This window comes from Thamnophis sirtalis, unplaced genomic scaffold (assembly GCF_051295495.1).
Source record: "Thamnophis sirtalis isolate CommonGarterSnake01/CBP01778 unplaced genomic scaffold, rThaSir2_p1.2 scaffold_9, whole genome shotgun sequence".
NCBI classification, from domain to species: Eukaryota; Metazoa; Chordata; class Lepidosauria; order Squamata; family Natricidae; genus Thamnophis; species Thamnophis sirtalis.
The window spans coordinates 32,237,232-32,255,887 of NW_028261389.1; positions in this window are offsets into that span (position 1 = coordinate 32,237,232).

The following is an 18,656-nucleotide window of genomic DNA, read 5'->3' on the forward strand; positions in this document are numbered from 1 at the left end:
GGTGAGGGTGCGTATCTCGACGGGGAGATCGTTCCACAGGGTCGGAGCTGCAACAGAAAAGGCTCTCCTCCGTGTAGTCGCCAGTCGACATTGACTGGCGGATGGAATTCGGAGGAGGCCCAGTCTGTGCGATCTAATCGGTCGGAGGGAGGTAATCGGCAGAAGGCGGTCTCTCAAGTACCCAGATCCACTACCATGGAGTGCTTTAAAGGTGGTCATCAGTACCCTGAAGCGCACCCGGAGATCGACAGGTAGCCAGTGCAGCTCGCGGAGGATGGGTGTAACGTGGGCGAACCGCGGTGCGCCCACTATCACTCGCGCGGCTGCATTCTGGACTAACTGCAGTCGCCGGATGCACTTCAGGGGCAGCCCCATGTAGAGCACATTGCAGTATTCCAGCCTAGAGATCACAAGGGCTCGAGTGACTGTTGTGAGAGCCTCCCGATTCAGGTAGGGTCGTAACTGGCGGACCAGGCGAACCTGGGCAAATGCCCCCCTGGTCACAGCCGACAGGTGATGATCGAGAGTCAGCTGTGGATCCAGGAGGACTCCTAAGTTACGAACCCTATCTGAGGGGTATAAAATTTGACCCCCCAGCCTGATAGATGGAACATTAGCCAAATTGTTGGGAGGGAAACACAACAGCCACTCGGTCTTGTCCGGGTTGAGTACCAGTTTGTTAGCGCTCATCCAGTTCCTAACGGCCTCCAGACCCTGGTTCATCACATCCACCGCTTCATTGAGTTGGCACGGGGCAGACAGATACAATTGCGTATCGTCCGCATATTGATGGTATTTTATCCCGTGCCTCCGAATGATCTCGCCCAGCGGTTTCATGTATATGTTAAATAGTAGGGGGGATAAGACCGAACCCTGCGGCACCCCATATTTTAGGGGCCTCAGGGACTATCTCTGCCCCCCTACCAACACCGACTGCGACCTGTCCGAGATGTAAAACAGTCTTTACATTGTCTCTTTAACTGTCTTTTTGGCAAAAAGCCAGATTAAACTTCATGAATATACGCCTGTAAAACAGGGGTCCTGAAAACTTGGCAACTTTAAGACTTGCGGACTTTAACTCCCAGAATTCTCCAGCCAGCAATTCTGGAAGTTGAAGTCCACAAGTCTTAAAAATTGCCAAATTTGAACACCTCTGCTGTAATACCTTCAATCTTTCTGCAAAAATTGCAGCAAAAAGTTTATAGTCATTATTTAATAATGAAACTGGTCTGTAGATTTTATATATCCTCAGGGCATCTTGACCCTCCTTTAGTAATAAGTTAATATTAGCTTCTTTTGAGGTTTGAGGCATCTTTATTCCCTATAATACTCCGTTCATTATATCCTTTAGTGGCTGAAGGAATTGATCCTCAAAGCATTTATAAGCTTGTAAGACCATCTGGACCTGGAGTTTTGTCTGGTTTCATTTTTTTTAAAATAGCTTCTGATATTTCAAAGGTAGTTATTGGATCACTTATAAGTTTTTTCTGAGCTTGTGAAAGTTTAGGTAAGCATTGTCTTAGCAGATTTTCATCTATTTTCTGAGCAGATTTTCATCTATTTTCTGAGCTTGTGAAAGTTTAGGTAAGCATTGTCTTAGCAGATTTTCATCTATTTTATGCATGTCAAGTTCCTGTTTCTTGTAGAGATTGGAATAGAAATTATGAAAGGACTTTTTAATAAGATCATTATCCATTATTACAACATTACTTCATAAATTTTCTCGATCATTCCCTTTTCTCTTTCCTTTCTTAATTTATATGCCAACCATCTTCCTGGTTTATTTGCGAACTCAAAATGTCTTTGTTTCACATAATTCATTTCTATTTCTTTTAACTGTTAACATAGATAATTGTTGATGTAACAGTTTAATTTGATGTAAAATTTTTGAGTCCATAGGTGTCTTCTTCAATTCAATTTCTTTCTGTTTAATTTCATCCAATATCTTTTGCATCTTTTCCTGGGATTTTTTTCTCGGCTAGATGACTATGTTATGTAAAATAGCCCCACATAACTGCTTTACTTCTGATAGCATCACAAACAGTTATCAAATTTGTCCCTTTACCCAGGTGATTATTAAAATATTCATTTGGTTTCTCTTTACAGTCCTTTGCAATCAGCTCTTTTTGAAAAATAGATTCATTTAATATCCATCTATAATTTAAGCTCTTTTTTAAGTATCAAAAGATCTTGGGTTATAATCAGAGAAAGAGTTAGATAAAATATCAACTTGTAAAATGTTACTTGCAACACTTTTAGAGATCCATATCATAGCGATTCTTGACAAGGATTTATGTCGTTCTGAGAAAAAAAAATCTGTAGCAGAGTTATTTCTTCACCTCCACAAATGTGTCAATGCTAAATTGTCCATCATCTCAAAAATCTTTTTGGTAATTTACCCTGAGGAAGATTAATCCCTTTAGTAGATGTTCTACTCAAAAATCACTCCATTCCTGTCCCACAAAATAAGCTAATTTTCATAAGAAAAAGACAATAGTTGATCCATAAGATTCAAAAAGTTTACTATCATCTTTTGGCACATAAAATCAATTATTATTGATTTTATTCCAGTAAACTCCATTTCCACAGCTACAAATCTAGCATACTCATCTGATAGAATTAACTTGGTTTAATATATAAAACAACTTCATTAATCTTTTTTAAACCAGCAGATATAAATTCCTCCCCTAAGCTTTTATTTATTAAATAGTTCTTATCTTGTATCTTAAGGTGTGTTTTTGAAGACAGATTATATCAACATTTAGTTTCTTTAGATACTGAAGTATTTTTTACATTTAGATGGAGCATTTACCCCATTAATATTCCATATTATAATATTATTCTCCATCTTTAGATAATGTGGCAAGTCCATGTGCAGCCATCTCAACTGCCTCTTTTTCTTTGATATCAGATTTTTGACGTTGATCTACCTCTTGTCTTATCCATTTCTTGAACTGGTTCCAAACATAGTTTATGTTTAATCATGAAATACTTGGCTTTTTCTATAGAATTCAATCTGAATCTTTGCTCTAGATAGGTACTTATCATCCCTTCAAGTTTGTCCCAGCAAAAGGCAATTTTTCTCTTCTTCATGGTATCTGTGCGGAAAGACTAAGCTTTCCTTTTTCTCAAGATTCTGACAGAGATTTCCTTCAAAGCAACTATATCTATATTTTCCATTCTTAATTTAGATTTGAAGTGGCAATCTAAAACATAATCTATGTATGATGCATGATAAAATGTCCCTTTATGTTTTTCACATTTCCCACATATAAACGTCGACAATTAAGTATCACAGAATATTGCTATGATTTAGGGCTGAAGTACAAATTCTTCAGATATGAATTGTAGTTCCAATTATGGCCTTCTCATTCCAAGAGGTCCTTTACCTAGTATTATAATGAGCAGCAAAACATATTTTTCCTTTTTCTCCCATGGGGACCATAATGGCAAAAAAAGTCTGTTTCTCAGTGAATGGGGAGAGAGAGCTAAATATTTATCAGCTGTTGATAAGCTTATTGATCAGCCTTAGTAACACTATCCTTCAAGACACCACATCTTCTTAATTGTAACAATTACTTAATCCCATACTGATGAGACGAATGGAAATAAATGTCTTGTATTAAAATATTCAGCTTAAAGTAACCTATTATGAAATACATGTAGTCTTTATCATGACCACAAAAGACCCCAGAAAATTCATTGTTAAGTGCTTTGTTTGTTCAATGAAGCATCTAAATTTCCTCTAAGTGCATCTAAGGATGACTCAAGCCTATCTCAGCTTGAACTGTGCAAAGGCCCTTCTAGCCATGACTACTATCTGCTCTTCAAGCAGGTGTTGTTAGTCTAGGTACCCTGATTTTTATTTCTGAGAATGCTGCTCAGAAGTATTCTTAGAATAAACAAATGGCAACTTGGACTGCTGAGTGCTTTCTCTGGAAGTGTGCTATTTTATCAGGAGAAAAGACAAAAATAAATGCCAATTGTATGGAGCATCTTGGGGAGTTAGCAAGAGGAGAATGACTTCGGCATCTGGAAAGCAAAATTATGTTTAGTAACTAGCCACTTCTAGCTTCCTTTATGGCACTTATTTAGTGAGAATACCTATGATCTGTTTTCAGAATTCCAAATGTATGATATCCAAAAAACTTGGAATTTCCTTATACCTAATTGTAGCAATTACTTAGTGGCATCCACTTGTACAGGTCATTGTTTTAGCATCAATTAGATTTGCTGTATGCACCATTGTGCATGCAATAATATGAGAAACCTTATGTGACCATGTAAATAGATGGTGAGCCAAATGATAATTTGATGGTTATGTTTTAAATCAACTTTGACTCAATCTGAAAATGCTTCATACCTGCAAAAGAAGGGAAATCTCCTCTCCTACAGACATATCAACAAAGTTCTATTTTTTCGGTTGAAAGTACTAAAACACTTTTGTGAATATTAACAGCCCTTGTAGCTCAGAAACACTGAATAATGCGGAACAAAAGAATTCAGCGTGAGCCAGTGCAAAGAAGAAAAGCAGATCTTCACCCAGAGCTCAAGGGAGTAAAAGAAGGCATAATGTACCAGGTGGATTATGGCTAATGAATAGGCAAGGAAATGGTCTTGAAATGAGATCAAATCTCTCTACTCCCATCCTCAAAGCCAGCTCTTCATGTCATTTCTTGCATCCTTGCTAAACTCCATTGGGGCTGTAAAAGATGGGTTTAGCAGCTGACTAGTGGTTCAATGACCCATTAGTTTTGTTAGCTTCTTTCTTTCTACTGTCAGTCTCTGATGGCTGAATACAAGAACAAGCATCCCATCCTGCATTTTGGTGTGCAATACTACACTACAGGGGCACATTTCTTTCTGATTCCAGCTGGTAATCAGTTTATACCCTGAAGCGTGGGGATTAATAGCTCTTGTTTCATTACTTTCTGCTGACCTAACATTCCCCAGTTTAGATCGTAGAAAAGACCATCCTTTCCTCCTGTTTCTTAGGAAAGCAGTTGGGTTGGGTTGGTGGTGCAATGCAGAAAGCTAGCTTAAATGATATTCTCATGAATCTTCTAGCCCGTTTGCCAGGTTCCACTCTGACTTTTCAATTTAGTCTTTTTTTCCTTCCTCTTTTTTTTTTTTTTTTTACTTTTCCAGCTTTCAGCTGGAAAGCTTTTAGCTTTCTAAGACTAGTTGGATATAGGAAACCATTTCTTTGTCCTTTGTCTTCCAAATCTGTAGAAACGTTTTCCATACGTAACTATGGCAAGTTGCCTCCTCAAGTTTTAGAGCCAGGCCTAATGGCTTTCGTTTTTTTTTAGATCAAATATCTACCAATTCTACCAATAGATTAATTTTATCTGCCAATAGATAAATAATAATTGATTTCTCTTATAAGAAAAATTGTAATTGTGTTATTTCTTGGAGAAAGCATTAAATATTCCTGCTAAAGAAAACAGAACAGCATAGTTATCATTCCATATCAACCTATTTTGCAATTCTCTTTTAAGGAGCGTTTCAAGATCTTTTGCTTAAGACAATTCTACTCTTCCTGCTTACCCCAGTGTGAAAAATAGGTCACCTACCACTTTGGGAGAGCAGGAACAGATGAGATCATCCTCTGTCTCCACCTAACCTGTTCAGAAGGTGACCTCCACCCGGGGTTTCTTGCTGAGTACCAGAAGGAGTGCTTTCCTTGCCTTTCTCCTGTCTGCTCCATTTTCTGCATTTCATTGCCTATTGCACAAATGTCTCCACTCTGTGACAGGCATGTCCCTCATTCCTACTTTCAGTCTTAAGTAGCTGTTTGGTACTGGGTTGCTAGCTGCTGACATGAATGCCCGGTAAAATGCTGGATAGCATTTTTTAATTTGCTTTTGGTTTTTAACGAGTATATCGGAGGAATGGCAAAATGCTAGGCATTTCCTTTTCTTTTAACAGGTTCAGCCCAGAAACTTGGAAATGCTGCCCATTTTTCCTGTCCTTTTTCTTTTGAATTTATTTTATTTTAATTGAACAAAAACACAAAAAAAGAATCATCCTTCATTACATCTTGTAGAAAGCGTGTCAATTGGTTACAGATAACTTTTGTGCATTTCTTCCAGTCATTACTTATAGTTCATATTAGATTATACACTTTAAATCAAAAATCTTTGTATATCTTACTATTAATGTACCACAATTCTCATTTGACTACAATTATTTGAACATGCTGTTACCTCTATCATTCATACTTAAAGACACAACCACATAATGGCATTCATTAGCTATTTCAAAAAATCCTCCAATAACGTTACACCTTTATAACATCTTTTAAACAAAAGTCAATAAAGTTTCTAAACCTTTCCCCCCTTTTTTTCCAACTCACTGTTTAGAATTTATATCCAAGTTACTTTTGCCAACACCATAGCATGTATATATTGTTAAACAATGACCATTAACATTTCCTTGTTATTATAATTGACTAAAAATCATTTACTATTTGTCCCATCTCCTCTCGTCAGCCCCCCCCAAGAAAAACCTTACACCTTTATAACAAGATCTAAATAAAAAATTGTTAATAAAACTTTATAGCTCTTTTTCCCAATTCCCAATTTGCAATTTATATCCAAATTTCTTTTACTAGATTACCATACATGTATATATCATTAAGCAATATCCATTATTGTTTCCTTATTGTTATTATAGTTAATTAATTGTTAGTGAATAAACATTTGATAACAATCTAAAACAATCCAAGAGTTACAAAATTCTTACTTATTAATCATCAAAATCAACTGATTTTTTTATTATCAACTTTCATTGTCAACCTGTATCTTTCCAGTAACAAAACAGTCTTATCTCTCTTGCCAATTGTGGTGTCATCTCTTTTTATCTCCTGTATAAGGTTTTTATAGACTTCTCTCCGCACTTTGAACTCACTATTTAGGATGTATATCCAAGTTACTTTTGCCAATATCATAGCATGTATATATTGTTAAACAATGTCCATTGACATTTCCTTGATGTTATTATAATTGGCTAAAAATCATTTACTATTTATGCCCCATCTCCTCTCATCAGAGCCCCCCCCCCAAAAAAACCTTACACTTTTATCCAGGCCTCTTTTATTTTTTATTTTAGATTGACTTAAAAACAAGTTCTTTTATGCTCTTCAAAGGAGAAGGGTTCTGTCCCCCCCACTTTCTTTCCCCTGCCAAAATAATTCTCAGAGGCACCTGTGAAAACAATTCGTGCCCTTGGTTCTTTATCAGTTTCTGTAAACAAGTTGCAAACCCTTCAGCTACAAAGTTAGTGAAGTCAAATAAAGAAAGAAAAGAGATATGTTCTTTCAAAAACTCCAGCCTCTGACCTCCGAGTGACGGTGTTAATTTTTCACCTTCTAATATTTATCTCTGTCTTATAGGAAACAAAGTTCTTTAGATTTCTTTTACTGGGATTTAATAACAAGTAATAGGAAGAATTGTTAAAATAAGAAGGAAGGTTTTAATCCAGAAGTCAAAAAATAAAGCAACAAAAAGCAGAAGAAAAAAAATCAATCTGTTCACTTTAAGAGGAGAGATGAAAAATGTTGCGAGTACTTCAATCCACAAAAAATAGTTACAAAGAAAAAAAAACTTTCCACAGCGATCCAATTAGGTTTATTTTCGGTGCTCAGTTCTTTTGCTTAAGGATCTAATTTGGCTTTAAAGAAACATTTCTTTGGGCAGTCTTTAGCAAAATAGAAAAAATACCTCACCAGATGGATTCACTTTCTCTTTTCACTTCTTTCCTTCCGGAGCGTCCTGATTTCATCAGCCTAGGGGCTACCTGTTTACCCTCAGCTTGAAGCACTTCCCTTGGGTCTATCAGGGACTTTGCAATGTCCCTGACCAGCAATGCTTTGTCTTCCTGATCACCATCTCTACGGGACGGTTTAGGTCCCAATGGACTGTCCAGCAGCAAAAGTGTCAATGGCGGTCTCGGAGTATCGAGACAGCACGTTGTGACATCGCAACGTTACCTCCTCCTTTCCCTCCTTTTTCTTCTTCCTGGATGAAATCAACAAGAGTTCTGCCAAGTTTCCCCTTCCAGCCCCCAAGTGAGAGGAAGAAATGTAAACCTTCCACCCGCCACTCCAGTCCTTAAAAGACCTGCCCAGAGAAGAGCAAGTAATTGCCATTTAGCTTTTTGGCATGGTTGGCAGGTGAAAAGAAGCAGAGAATCAGCCATCGGATGCCTTGCTAACCATGATCTGGACAGGGATGAGATGGAGAAAGTAATATTGGAAAGGATTACTTAGTTCTCCCTCTGTGGTAAATAAAAGCAGGGGAGGGGAAGAGTGCTTTCAGAACTTGCAAGATTCTGTTACTATAACTTTACCATAAAGGTAGTGTTAGTACTCATGGCTATTGTTACTTGACTGGACTATTTCAAAGGGCTGACAGTTGGTGGTGGTTTTTTTAGTTGCTTTACTCATAGGAGTTAAACAGCTGATGGCTGCAGTGTGGAAAAACCCCAAGGCGTCATTTCAGTATTGAAATTAAAGCCAAAATGTTGGCAGCCTCCATGGATTGAATAGTTGACAAAAACTAATAATTAACCAGGCTATAAATTATATGTGTTTACTTTTTGCATCTGTTTCTGCCCATAGGATACTGAGCTCGATTCTCTGCATGGACATTTGGAAGTGAGTCCCGCAAAGCAGCACAGGAAGGAGAAACTGAATCCAGCTGAAACACTTGTACTTTTCCTCCACACGTTTATCCTAAAACTGATAGAAAATGTAAGCTAGTTCTTGTGAAAATAGATTCTTTTTAATAGGACATATATGGACATAGTTTAAATGAAACTTCTATTAGGTAGGAAATTACTCTCATAACTTCCATTTCCCATTTTGGGACCAGCAACAGTTACACTAGAGAGCAATTAAAGTGTAGTTTATAGAAAATTTCCTTGCGTACTTCTGTCTGTCTAAATAAGGTTATATAAGAAGTGATACATGTCTGCAAACAGTATATGGCAGGCAGTGATGGATGCCAGCAGCAGGAATTGCTCTGTTTCTATACCGTAATAGCCACAGCTTCACCTCGTGGGGAATTGTAATGAAGGTACATTTCTACATTGAGCAAATTATTGTTTTAAAACTAGGTTCATTGTCATTGCATGAAGAGATCTTAGTAGACAAGAAGAGAAGAGAGCTTTTTTATTGTTTTAATTATAGGATGGAAGATATAGAGAGCCTTAATTCGTAAATTCTCTCCCCTACTCCTCCTCCTTTAGTTTCAGTACAACTGCAATTGTGCTAGAGGTGTCTAAAAATCCATAACAAAAGTGGCTATTAGAAAAGGCAGAAGAGCCAACACTGCTGTGCCAATTAATTTGGTCACTTAACCCAGAGAAATTCCACACGAGGCACTAGTTATTAATAGTTATTTATTGTATTAGAGTATGTAGACAGTTATTTGCTGAGATTGGGGGGAATATAAGTTAAATAATTAAATATATAAATAAAAATTTTCCAAATGACTTACCGTATTTTTCACAGTATAAGATGCACCGGAGTATAAGACGCACCAAGGTTTTGAAGAGGCAAATTTAAAAAAAGTAGGTAGGTAGATAGAGGGATAGAGAGGGAGAGAAAGAGAGAGAAATACAATAGGTAGGTAGGAGGAGAGAGAGAGTAGTTAGGTAGGTAGGTAGATAAAGGGATAGAGAGAGAAATAGAGAGAGAGAGAGAGAAATAGAGAGAAATATATATATAGAGAGAAATACAATAGGTAGGGGGAGAGAGAGAGTGTAGGACAGTGATGGCGAACCTATGACACGCGTGTCAGTGCTGACACGCGTAGCCATTTGGGGTGACACGCACAGGATTTCATGCAATTCATCCTCGGCTCCTGCATGGCCGCCGAGGATGAAAGAATCTGTGCTGGAGGAACGGGGGGGGAACGTGTGATCTCCCCCGCCCATACTCACTTACTGTATCACCGCCGCCCCTTTCTGAGCGCAGGGGCTGCTGGTAAGGCGTGCGTGCCGTGCGCACACACGTCATCAGCGCGGCGAGGGAGGACCCGCAGGAGAGGAACGCGGGAACAGTGCGCGCCTCTCTCCAGTCAGGCCGGCACAGAGAGTCTACTCCTGGGACTGTCGGTTACGACCGCACCACAGCAGGGAACAGCGGAGTGCCAATGGGAACTGTGAGCGCCATTATACATTTTTGTAGTTTAAACTATAAATTGCGCAAAATTATGTTTTTGTCGAAGTGACACACAATGCGAGTTATGCTCGATTTTTTGCCGATTTTTGACACACCACGCCAAAAAGGTTGCCCATCACTGGTGTAGGAGGTAGGTAGGTAAGAAGAGGGAGAGAGAAATAGAAAAATAGAGAGAGTGAGAGAGAGAAATACAGTAGATAAGTAGAGGGAGGGAGGGAGGGAGAGAGAGAGAGAAATATAGTAGGTAGGGGGGAGAGAGAGTGTAGGAGGCAGGTAAGTAGATGGAGAGAGAGAGAAAGAGGGAGAGAGAGAAATACAGTAGGTGAGGGGAGAGTGTAGGAGGTAGGTAGGTAGGTGGAGAGAGAGAGAGAGAGAAATACAATAGATAGGTCGGGAGAGAGAGTAGGTAGGTTGGTAGGTAGGTAGAGGGCTAGAGAGAAAGAGAGAGAAATACAGTAGATAGGTAGAGGGAGGGAGGGAGAGAGAGAGAGAAATACAGTAGGTAGGTAGGGAGAGAGAGAGTAGGTAGGTAGGTAGATGTTTCCAGGTGTATTTATCCATGTGCAGGAGAAGGAAATTGCTGACAATCTGCAACACCTAAGACTTTGTTTCTGCTGGCACAGCACTTGATCAATGTAATTCTCATCAATTAGTTAAAGAGCTTTCCAAAAGGGGGGGAAAAGTTTTTGCACTCCCCAAAATGGCCCGTTTTTTGCAAAAATGGGCTGTTTTTTTTTAAAGGGCATGAATAGCCTTGGGGGGCTTGCAGAGTGATTCCTGGGGGTGGCCCCCCCCAAAAACGAGCAAAAAACGGGCCTGTTTTTTGCCAGAAAAATTGCATGCATAGCCTTATGGAGGCTTATAGAGTGCTGCTGGGGGCTGGGGGGGGGGGACCACCTGTGTTTTGCTAATTTCTTCCCTTTCCGGCCCCCAGGAGCTCTCTGATAGCCTCCATAAGGCTATGGACAGCCATTTTGGTGAAGGAGGCGGGGTTTCGGGAGGCAAAAAATGCTATATTCGGTGTATAAGATGTACCCAGATTTTCAACCTCTTTTTTGAGGAAAAAAAGATGCGTCTTATAGTCTGAAAAATACGGTAGCAATTCCCGTACTATCCCTTATCCCAAATCATGATTTATGTTATTTTATCCCTTAGTCTCAGCATCTTATTTGTATCATGATAATCAGAACTGGACACAGTATTCCAATTGTGGTCTTACCAAAGTAGTATAAAGCAGTACTAATAAGTCATGTGATATTGATGCTATTCCTCTGTTGATGCAGCCTACAACTGCATTAACTTTTTTGGCACCTGCAGCACACTGCTTGCTCAAACTTAAGTGGTTGTCCTATAGGACACCGGGATCCCTCTCCCAGTCACTATTAGCTAATATTCTTTACCTGTGCATTTGGTTTTTCCTGCCTAAGTGTAAGACCTTAATTTTCTCCCTGCTGAATTGCATTTTGTTGAATATGGCCCAATGTTGAAGTCTGTCAAGATTCTGCTATATCTTGAGTCTATCTTCTAAAGTGCTGGCTATTTTCCCAACTTGGCGTCAACTGCAAATTTGATGACTTCCCTTTCTATCTCTTCACCTAAATCATTTATGAAGGTGTTGAATAGTACTGGGCCTTAGACAGAAGGTAGACAGAACCTTAGGTATTCCATTGAATGTTTCGCTGCATTTAGATGTAGTTCCATTGAGAACTATGCATTGAGCATGGTTGGTCAGCTAATTGCAAATCTATCTTGTGGTGGATGGATGTAGCCCATATTTTTCTATCTTACTAAGGAGTAGATCGTGGTCTAATTACTGAAGTCTATGTAAATTATGTCCACAGTATTTCTCTGATTCATTAATTTAGTCTAAGGAGGCAATAAGGTTTGTCTGGCATAATCTGTTTGTAACATATAGCTTTGGCCATTTCTTGGTGCTCACAAATCTACTACTTATTTTTTACAGGATTTTCTCAAGAATTGATGTCAGCCTGATTGGTCTATACAGATAGTCTTCAATTTACAACAGTTCATTTAGTAGCCATTCAAAGTTACAACGACACTGAAAAAGTGACTCATATTACGACCGTTTTTCACACTTATGACCATTGCAGCATCACCATGGTCATGTGATTTATATTTGGATGCTTGACAACTGACTCACATTTATGACGGATCATATGATTACGTTTTGCAACGTTCTGATAAGCAAAGTCGAAGGGGAAATCAGATTCACTTAACAACTATGTTACTAATTTAACAACTGCAGTGATTCAGTTAACAAATGTAGGAAAGAAAAGTCATAAAATGGGGGAAAATTCACAACTTATTTCTCACTTAGCAACATAAATTTTGGGTTCAATTGTGGTCGTAAGTCAAGAACTATCTGTAGTTTCCTTGATCCATTTCCCCATTTTTAAAAATTGGAACCAAATCAACTACTGTATTTTCCAGTCCTCTGGTAGTTTCCTTGTGCTCCAGGATCTTTGAAAGATTATGTTAACCGGTTCTGAGATCACATCTGCCAGCTGTTTCAGAACTCTGATGTAATCGATGTGATCTTGGTGATTTGGCCTTGACTAGGGTGGACAGATATTCTCTTAAAATTTTCTTGCCTGTTTTAACTTTTATCCCTATTCTGTCTTTTATAGTCCTACTTCTGATAGGTTGGGTTATTTTTTGCTTTTGAGTAAAGACAGTTGCAAAGAATGAATAAGCAGTTCTGCTTTCTCCCTGCTACCCATCACCTCCTTGCCATCTGCTCCTATTAGTGGACTAATTGTTTCCTTGACTTTTTTCTTGTTTTTTCCAAGTTGAATTAAAAAAAACATTTTTTTTTACATTTATTGCAAGTCTTAGCTCATTCTGAGCCTTAGCTTATCTGACTTCGTCCTTGCAGATTTGGGGTATTTGCTGGTATTTGCTGTTTTAGTTATGTGTCCTCCTTTCCATTTTTCATACTGCTATTTTCAGAATAATGGAAGAGTAGCACAATCTGCACAAGAATGGATGCCCATTGTACCCCTATTCCGTTTTTTAAAATGGACCTGGCTATGAGCAGTGATATATTGAGAAAGAGAACTCTTACAGTACATTGTAATTTTTATTGGAGAATGAAAATAGCTCATACAATTCTTCCATGTAAGGCCTGGAAGGGAATTTATCTGAGAACACCAGCTACAAGAAAAAAGGGGGAGGGGAGGACTCTGCTATTTTTTTTATGCTAAGTTTGTATCTGTTATTTGCTTCATTTCTACCACCTCGGAGAAAATCTGTGTGGTGAACAAATCACAATGTATACAGAGATTTCATCTTCATAATAATCCTGTGAGGTGAATTAGAGTAACAGTAAGTGGCTCAAGGGAGTTTCAGGCTAAATGGAGATATAAAACTCCCTCACCCCTAATAATTATTTTAATCAGTACACTACACTGGTTGAGAGCAGTTTTGTTAATCTGTTTAGTCACCATGCTAGCTGCAAACATAAAAGCCCATGCCCCTCAGCCAATCTTGAAAATATTTGAAACTTGATTTGCTCACAATATCATTAGTCCTTGTCTCAGCATCCTTCATTATTTTCTGGACATATAATGAAGAAGGAGAAGGTGGCTGCAATTTAAGATAAAAGACATTCCAGAATAGTCAAAGAAGACATATCCATCCACCTCTTTTCTCACAAATGTCATCATCTCATCTACTATAAGTCTGGATTTCAAACATTAAGCATGCCCTTTAGGCTTCATAAGGTAACCCATTCCTTCAGTAAGAGTTTGAAGATAATATACAAAGGGATTGAATATGTGTGATGCAATTGTCTATTATGACCTCTTTCCCAAGTTCTGCAAACAGTCTAATGTGGCTTGGAATCTTATGTTTCGTTTGTATGTTATGAAATCCAGAGCACTAAGTGTTCACTATACGTGAATGGAGTTTCAGGGTCATCACCATTAGCCTTGGAATTCCTTGTCACTATGGAGTTTAATGGGAGTTTTAATCTTAGTTTCTGGTCCTTGAATTTCTTGTCAATGAGAATAGGATAGTGAGAATAATAGAACTAACTGAATCCTATGCTTTTCATGGAGAACTGCAAGCAAGACTACATATGATTGTTCCTGCCCCTGTCTATTTAAGTCGTTAACAACACAATTTTTTAATTGTGAGAAAGAAACTGTTTGAACTTAATATGCACAAAATGGGAGTTAGGAAGCTGTTCTGTCCCCCCTTCACAGCTTGTAACAAACGGCAAGACAAATAAACTTAAAATGAACTTTCTTTATCAGTTCTCAGTTCAAACTGGCTTCGAGCCCAAAAATAACAGAAATACAGTCTCTTTCAAGCAGATAACAGAATACAAAACAACTCTTACAAGCAATGCACTTCTTCCAAAGTCTCCACGAATCAGGGTTACATGAAACACCAAAGCACTTATCCAAGTGTATCAAGCAATGTTGTACGAACCCAGGAACGCACGAAGGAACGTTGACTCCTGCGACTAGGGTGTGGCAGCATCCATCTTCTTATCTCCAAACCTGCCTCTAACAAGCCCCAGCTGCATAATGAATCTTATATCCCGAAAAGACTCACAGCAGACATCTGCTGAGTCACAACAGGAAGCACTATGAGGAAATGTTCCTAGTTCTTTGTCACCTTGCCTGCCTCAGCAGGGTGAAACTGCTCAGAATGTTTTATATTCCCATAATACCTCTTAAGGGAATATTTTTTCATTGTGCTTGGCAGCAGCGTGAACAAAAAATTATTGTACCCTATTAAGATAACATGGGATGGTGGAATAGGATGATGGATCTATCCTTATTTGAAGTTCTACCCTCACAAACACAACAGGGCAGTCTACAGAAGGAGGATAGATATGAAGAAGGGTTGATCTTTTCTAGCTGCCTCCTTGACTTTTGTTTTATACCCACACACCATCTGATATCCCTAAGAGAGAGGAAGGCTGGATGGATGGATGGATGGATGGATGGATGGGCAACTTCCTAGGTTTTTTAATATGTTTCTGAAGACCCACAGGACAAATACTGCAAAAAAGGCTGCACTACTTGTATGCACTCCCCATACAATTGAACACTGTCTCTGATACTTCAGTGTAGCTTTCAAAAGTGTGAATGACCAATTCTATTAATCTCCTTGGACTTTATACTCTTGAAATGTGCCAGACGTCAACCCCAAATCTCTAGCTAGCCAGGATTCTGGGAGCTGGAATTGTAGAGTTACATAGATTGGGAGATGCCAACTTGGGGAAAAACTGGTCTACCCAAAGTAGGAGAGGTTGATGAATTTATTCTCTCCCTCTTTATTTGATTCTAATCATAAAAGACTGAACTTCTAAAATAGCTAATATCATTTTTATATTGTTCAAGAAAGCAACAGATCTGGCTTCTGTTCCTTCCAAACGTCCCAGGGCTCGTTTTAAGCACCAAATTTGCCTAACATTAAGGTTCGTATCACATTAAGCCACAAATTCTTTCCCAGCACAGAATTTCTGAAACCTCTGAAATTTTTCCTCACATCTAAGCTGCTTATTTATTAATAGATTTGATTTCTATAACTGTTGCAATGATAGAAACTCTAAGTGGTGTACGGTCAAGAAATGCAATAATACAATAATTACACCAGAGTAAAATACAATATAAAAGAATAAATCAAGTGAAGATTCTAAGCCAGATGTTGGAACCTGTTTATGCTGCATTCTGTCATATTTCATGATCTTCAACAAATTCTGAGTTTGCCCTGATTATTAATTTATATCTGCCAATATGGTCTAGATTAACTTGAATGCCATATGGGGATTTTTACCAGCATCTTGAATTTCCCTCAGTCAAATCAGCAGTCAGTACTGCTCCTGCAACATTGATATCATGTAGCTGTATCAAAATTTACCAGTTAAGTGCACAGGCAGCTGCATTTTATACCAGGCAAAGCTGAGCAGTTCTGATGGTTAGAGGCATGTATGTTTGTTTTCAGTTCTGTTCAAGAAAATCTACAACTATAGCAATAGCAGTTAGACTTATATACCGCTTCATAGGGCTTTCAGCCCTCTCTAAGCGGTTTACAGAGTCAGCATATTGCCCCAACAACAATCCAGGTCCTCATTTTACCCACCTCGGAAGGATGGAAGGCTGAGTCAACCCTGAGCCGGTGAGATTTGAACTGCCAAATTGTAGTCAGCAGAAGGAGCCTGCAGTACTGCATTTAACCACTGCGCTACCTCGGCTCTCTAACTGGGGCACTGGTAGAAACTGGACAAAGGCCAGTCCGCAGTCCTGAACCATTCTGTTCTTCCAGTAGTTGTGTGACCAGGCAGATCCTCAGACTGCAGGCATATTGATGTCATCCATAATCAAAAGGATTCTTAACAATCATTCAATTTTCTTGAATCCTATTTTGCTCTTATCATGTTCCAATAGGTTCTAAGTATTGGGTTAGCGTTTCTATCATATCGTCCATTTAACATAGAGTGGCTTTACATAACTGGATACCATCAGTATCTTGGTGATACTTTACCCTGAACTAATGGATGATGAAATCTGTTTCCTCAGAACCCACCATTACTCATCAATAAAAGCAACCAATGCAGTTTCTGTTCTGTACCAAAGCCTGAAACCTGACTACCAAGAGTCCATATAATCTGCTTCCCCTAGACTAGAGTCTATTGTAGTTATCACCCACCACATTCTCTATAACTTTGATAGTTGTCCATTAATGTTGGAAACAAGCAAACCTTTTGGAAACCAGGCCCTTTTTCAAGGGCATAAAGATCCCTTCTTTTTCAGGGGGATGTTATCTACAGGCAGGATTCAATTTCTCATCTCCCCAAGATTTGCCAAATACTGTAATCAAACTTTGTCGTAGAATGTCATAGACCACAGTAAAGAAAACCTTCAGGTCATCCTTCCTAACGGGGTGTGGGGGTCATTCTAAATACTGCATCTGAACAGAATTCAATAAAAGATATTTTTCACTCTGCCAGCCTTGCTACTATGATGTTATTTTATTGTCTTAAAATGTTTTGTGGTCTAATTGTACTATTTTTTTTAGTTGCAAGCCACCTAAAAGTCAATTGACTAAGACAAATGGCTATAGAAATTGAATAAATGAATGGATATATGAATTAATTAATGAAATAAATAAATAAATACATACATACATAAATACATACATGTAGGCTCAAATTTGAATTTATAACCATGTCTGATCAAACTATCCTTTGCTTTCTACCAGCTGGAATCTCTTTGTCTGCACCATCTCAAGGAGTCTTCCAAGATTTGTGGATGAGGAGAGACCACTTGAGCAATCTTATCTAGTGCCTGATTTATATCTACCGTATCTACCATACATTTGCAAAGAGCTTAAGAAATCTGCCCTTCAAATAATTGGGAAATTCTTCAAAGCCTGCCCAGTTCATCAGATCGCTGTGGCAGATCATTTTAATTAATTCACCCTTCCTGTGGAAGATGATGGTTCCGGTTAAAGCCATATTCAAGAAGAAATGTTCTGTCCATGATAAAGGATTGGTGGAACTGTCTTTTGTTACGAGGCATTTTTCACCTGCTCCAAGATGAAAACCAGATCTAATTTGTGGCCATCTACTTAGTTAGGCCACTGCTGACTAGGACAAGCCATGATTTCACAGTGATTGTGAAAGCCTCTCTTTTTTCACTCCCAGAGAAGATAGTTTGAAATCCTTAATTATTAGACTCCGCACAACCATATAGAAATCAGATTTAACATCTCAGGAAGGGGCACTGTTGTGAGGCTAGCATGTGAAGGAACATGCAGTTAAAGAAGAAATTTGGGGGGCGGAATCTTGCCAATAGTACCATATTTTCCTAGGGAGGAAGCAATCCATCCCAGAAAGGAGCCAAAGACAAGATACTGCACAGTCCTGAACTGGATGGGGGAAGGAAGAAAAGTAGGCACACCTTCATAGTTTAGCATAACTCAGCAATTGGAATAATATAGCTAACAGCTTAAGCCAGTGTTTTTCAACCTTGGTGACTTTAAGTCTTGTGGACTTCAACTCCCAGAATTCCCCAGCCAGCTATGCTGGCTGGGGGATTCTGGGAGTTGAAGTCCACAGGACTTAAAGTCTCCAAGGTTGAAAAACACTGGCTTAAGCAACATATGATTCCTCTGAGCTACTAGTCTCATAGCTTCTCTGGTGCCATCTTTTTGAAGCTGCTGAGAATTGGCATTCATATACATCATATACCTACACATATATACAGTACATACACACTAGGTGGCGTACATAACTAAAAAAAACAACAATCTAAAACAAACAAAATAAATATATAAAACCCAAAAATATGGAAGATAAATGGTGAAATTGACTTCATGCAGCTACCTTGCAGGCTTCCCATGGGATCTACAAGGTTCATGAAAAAACATGTCTCCCAGAAGGCTGATAAAGATGGACTAATTTCACCTGGGGGATAGGAGAAATGATTTT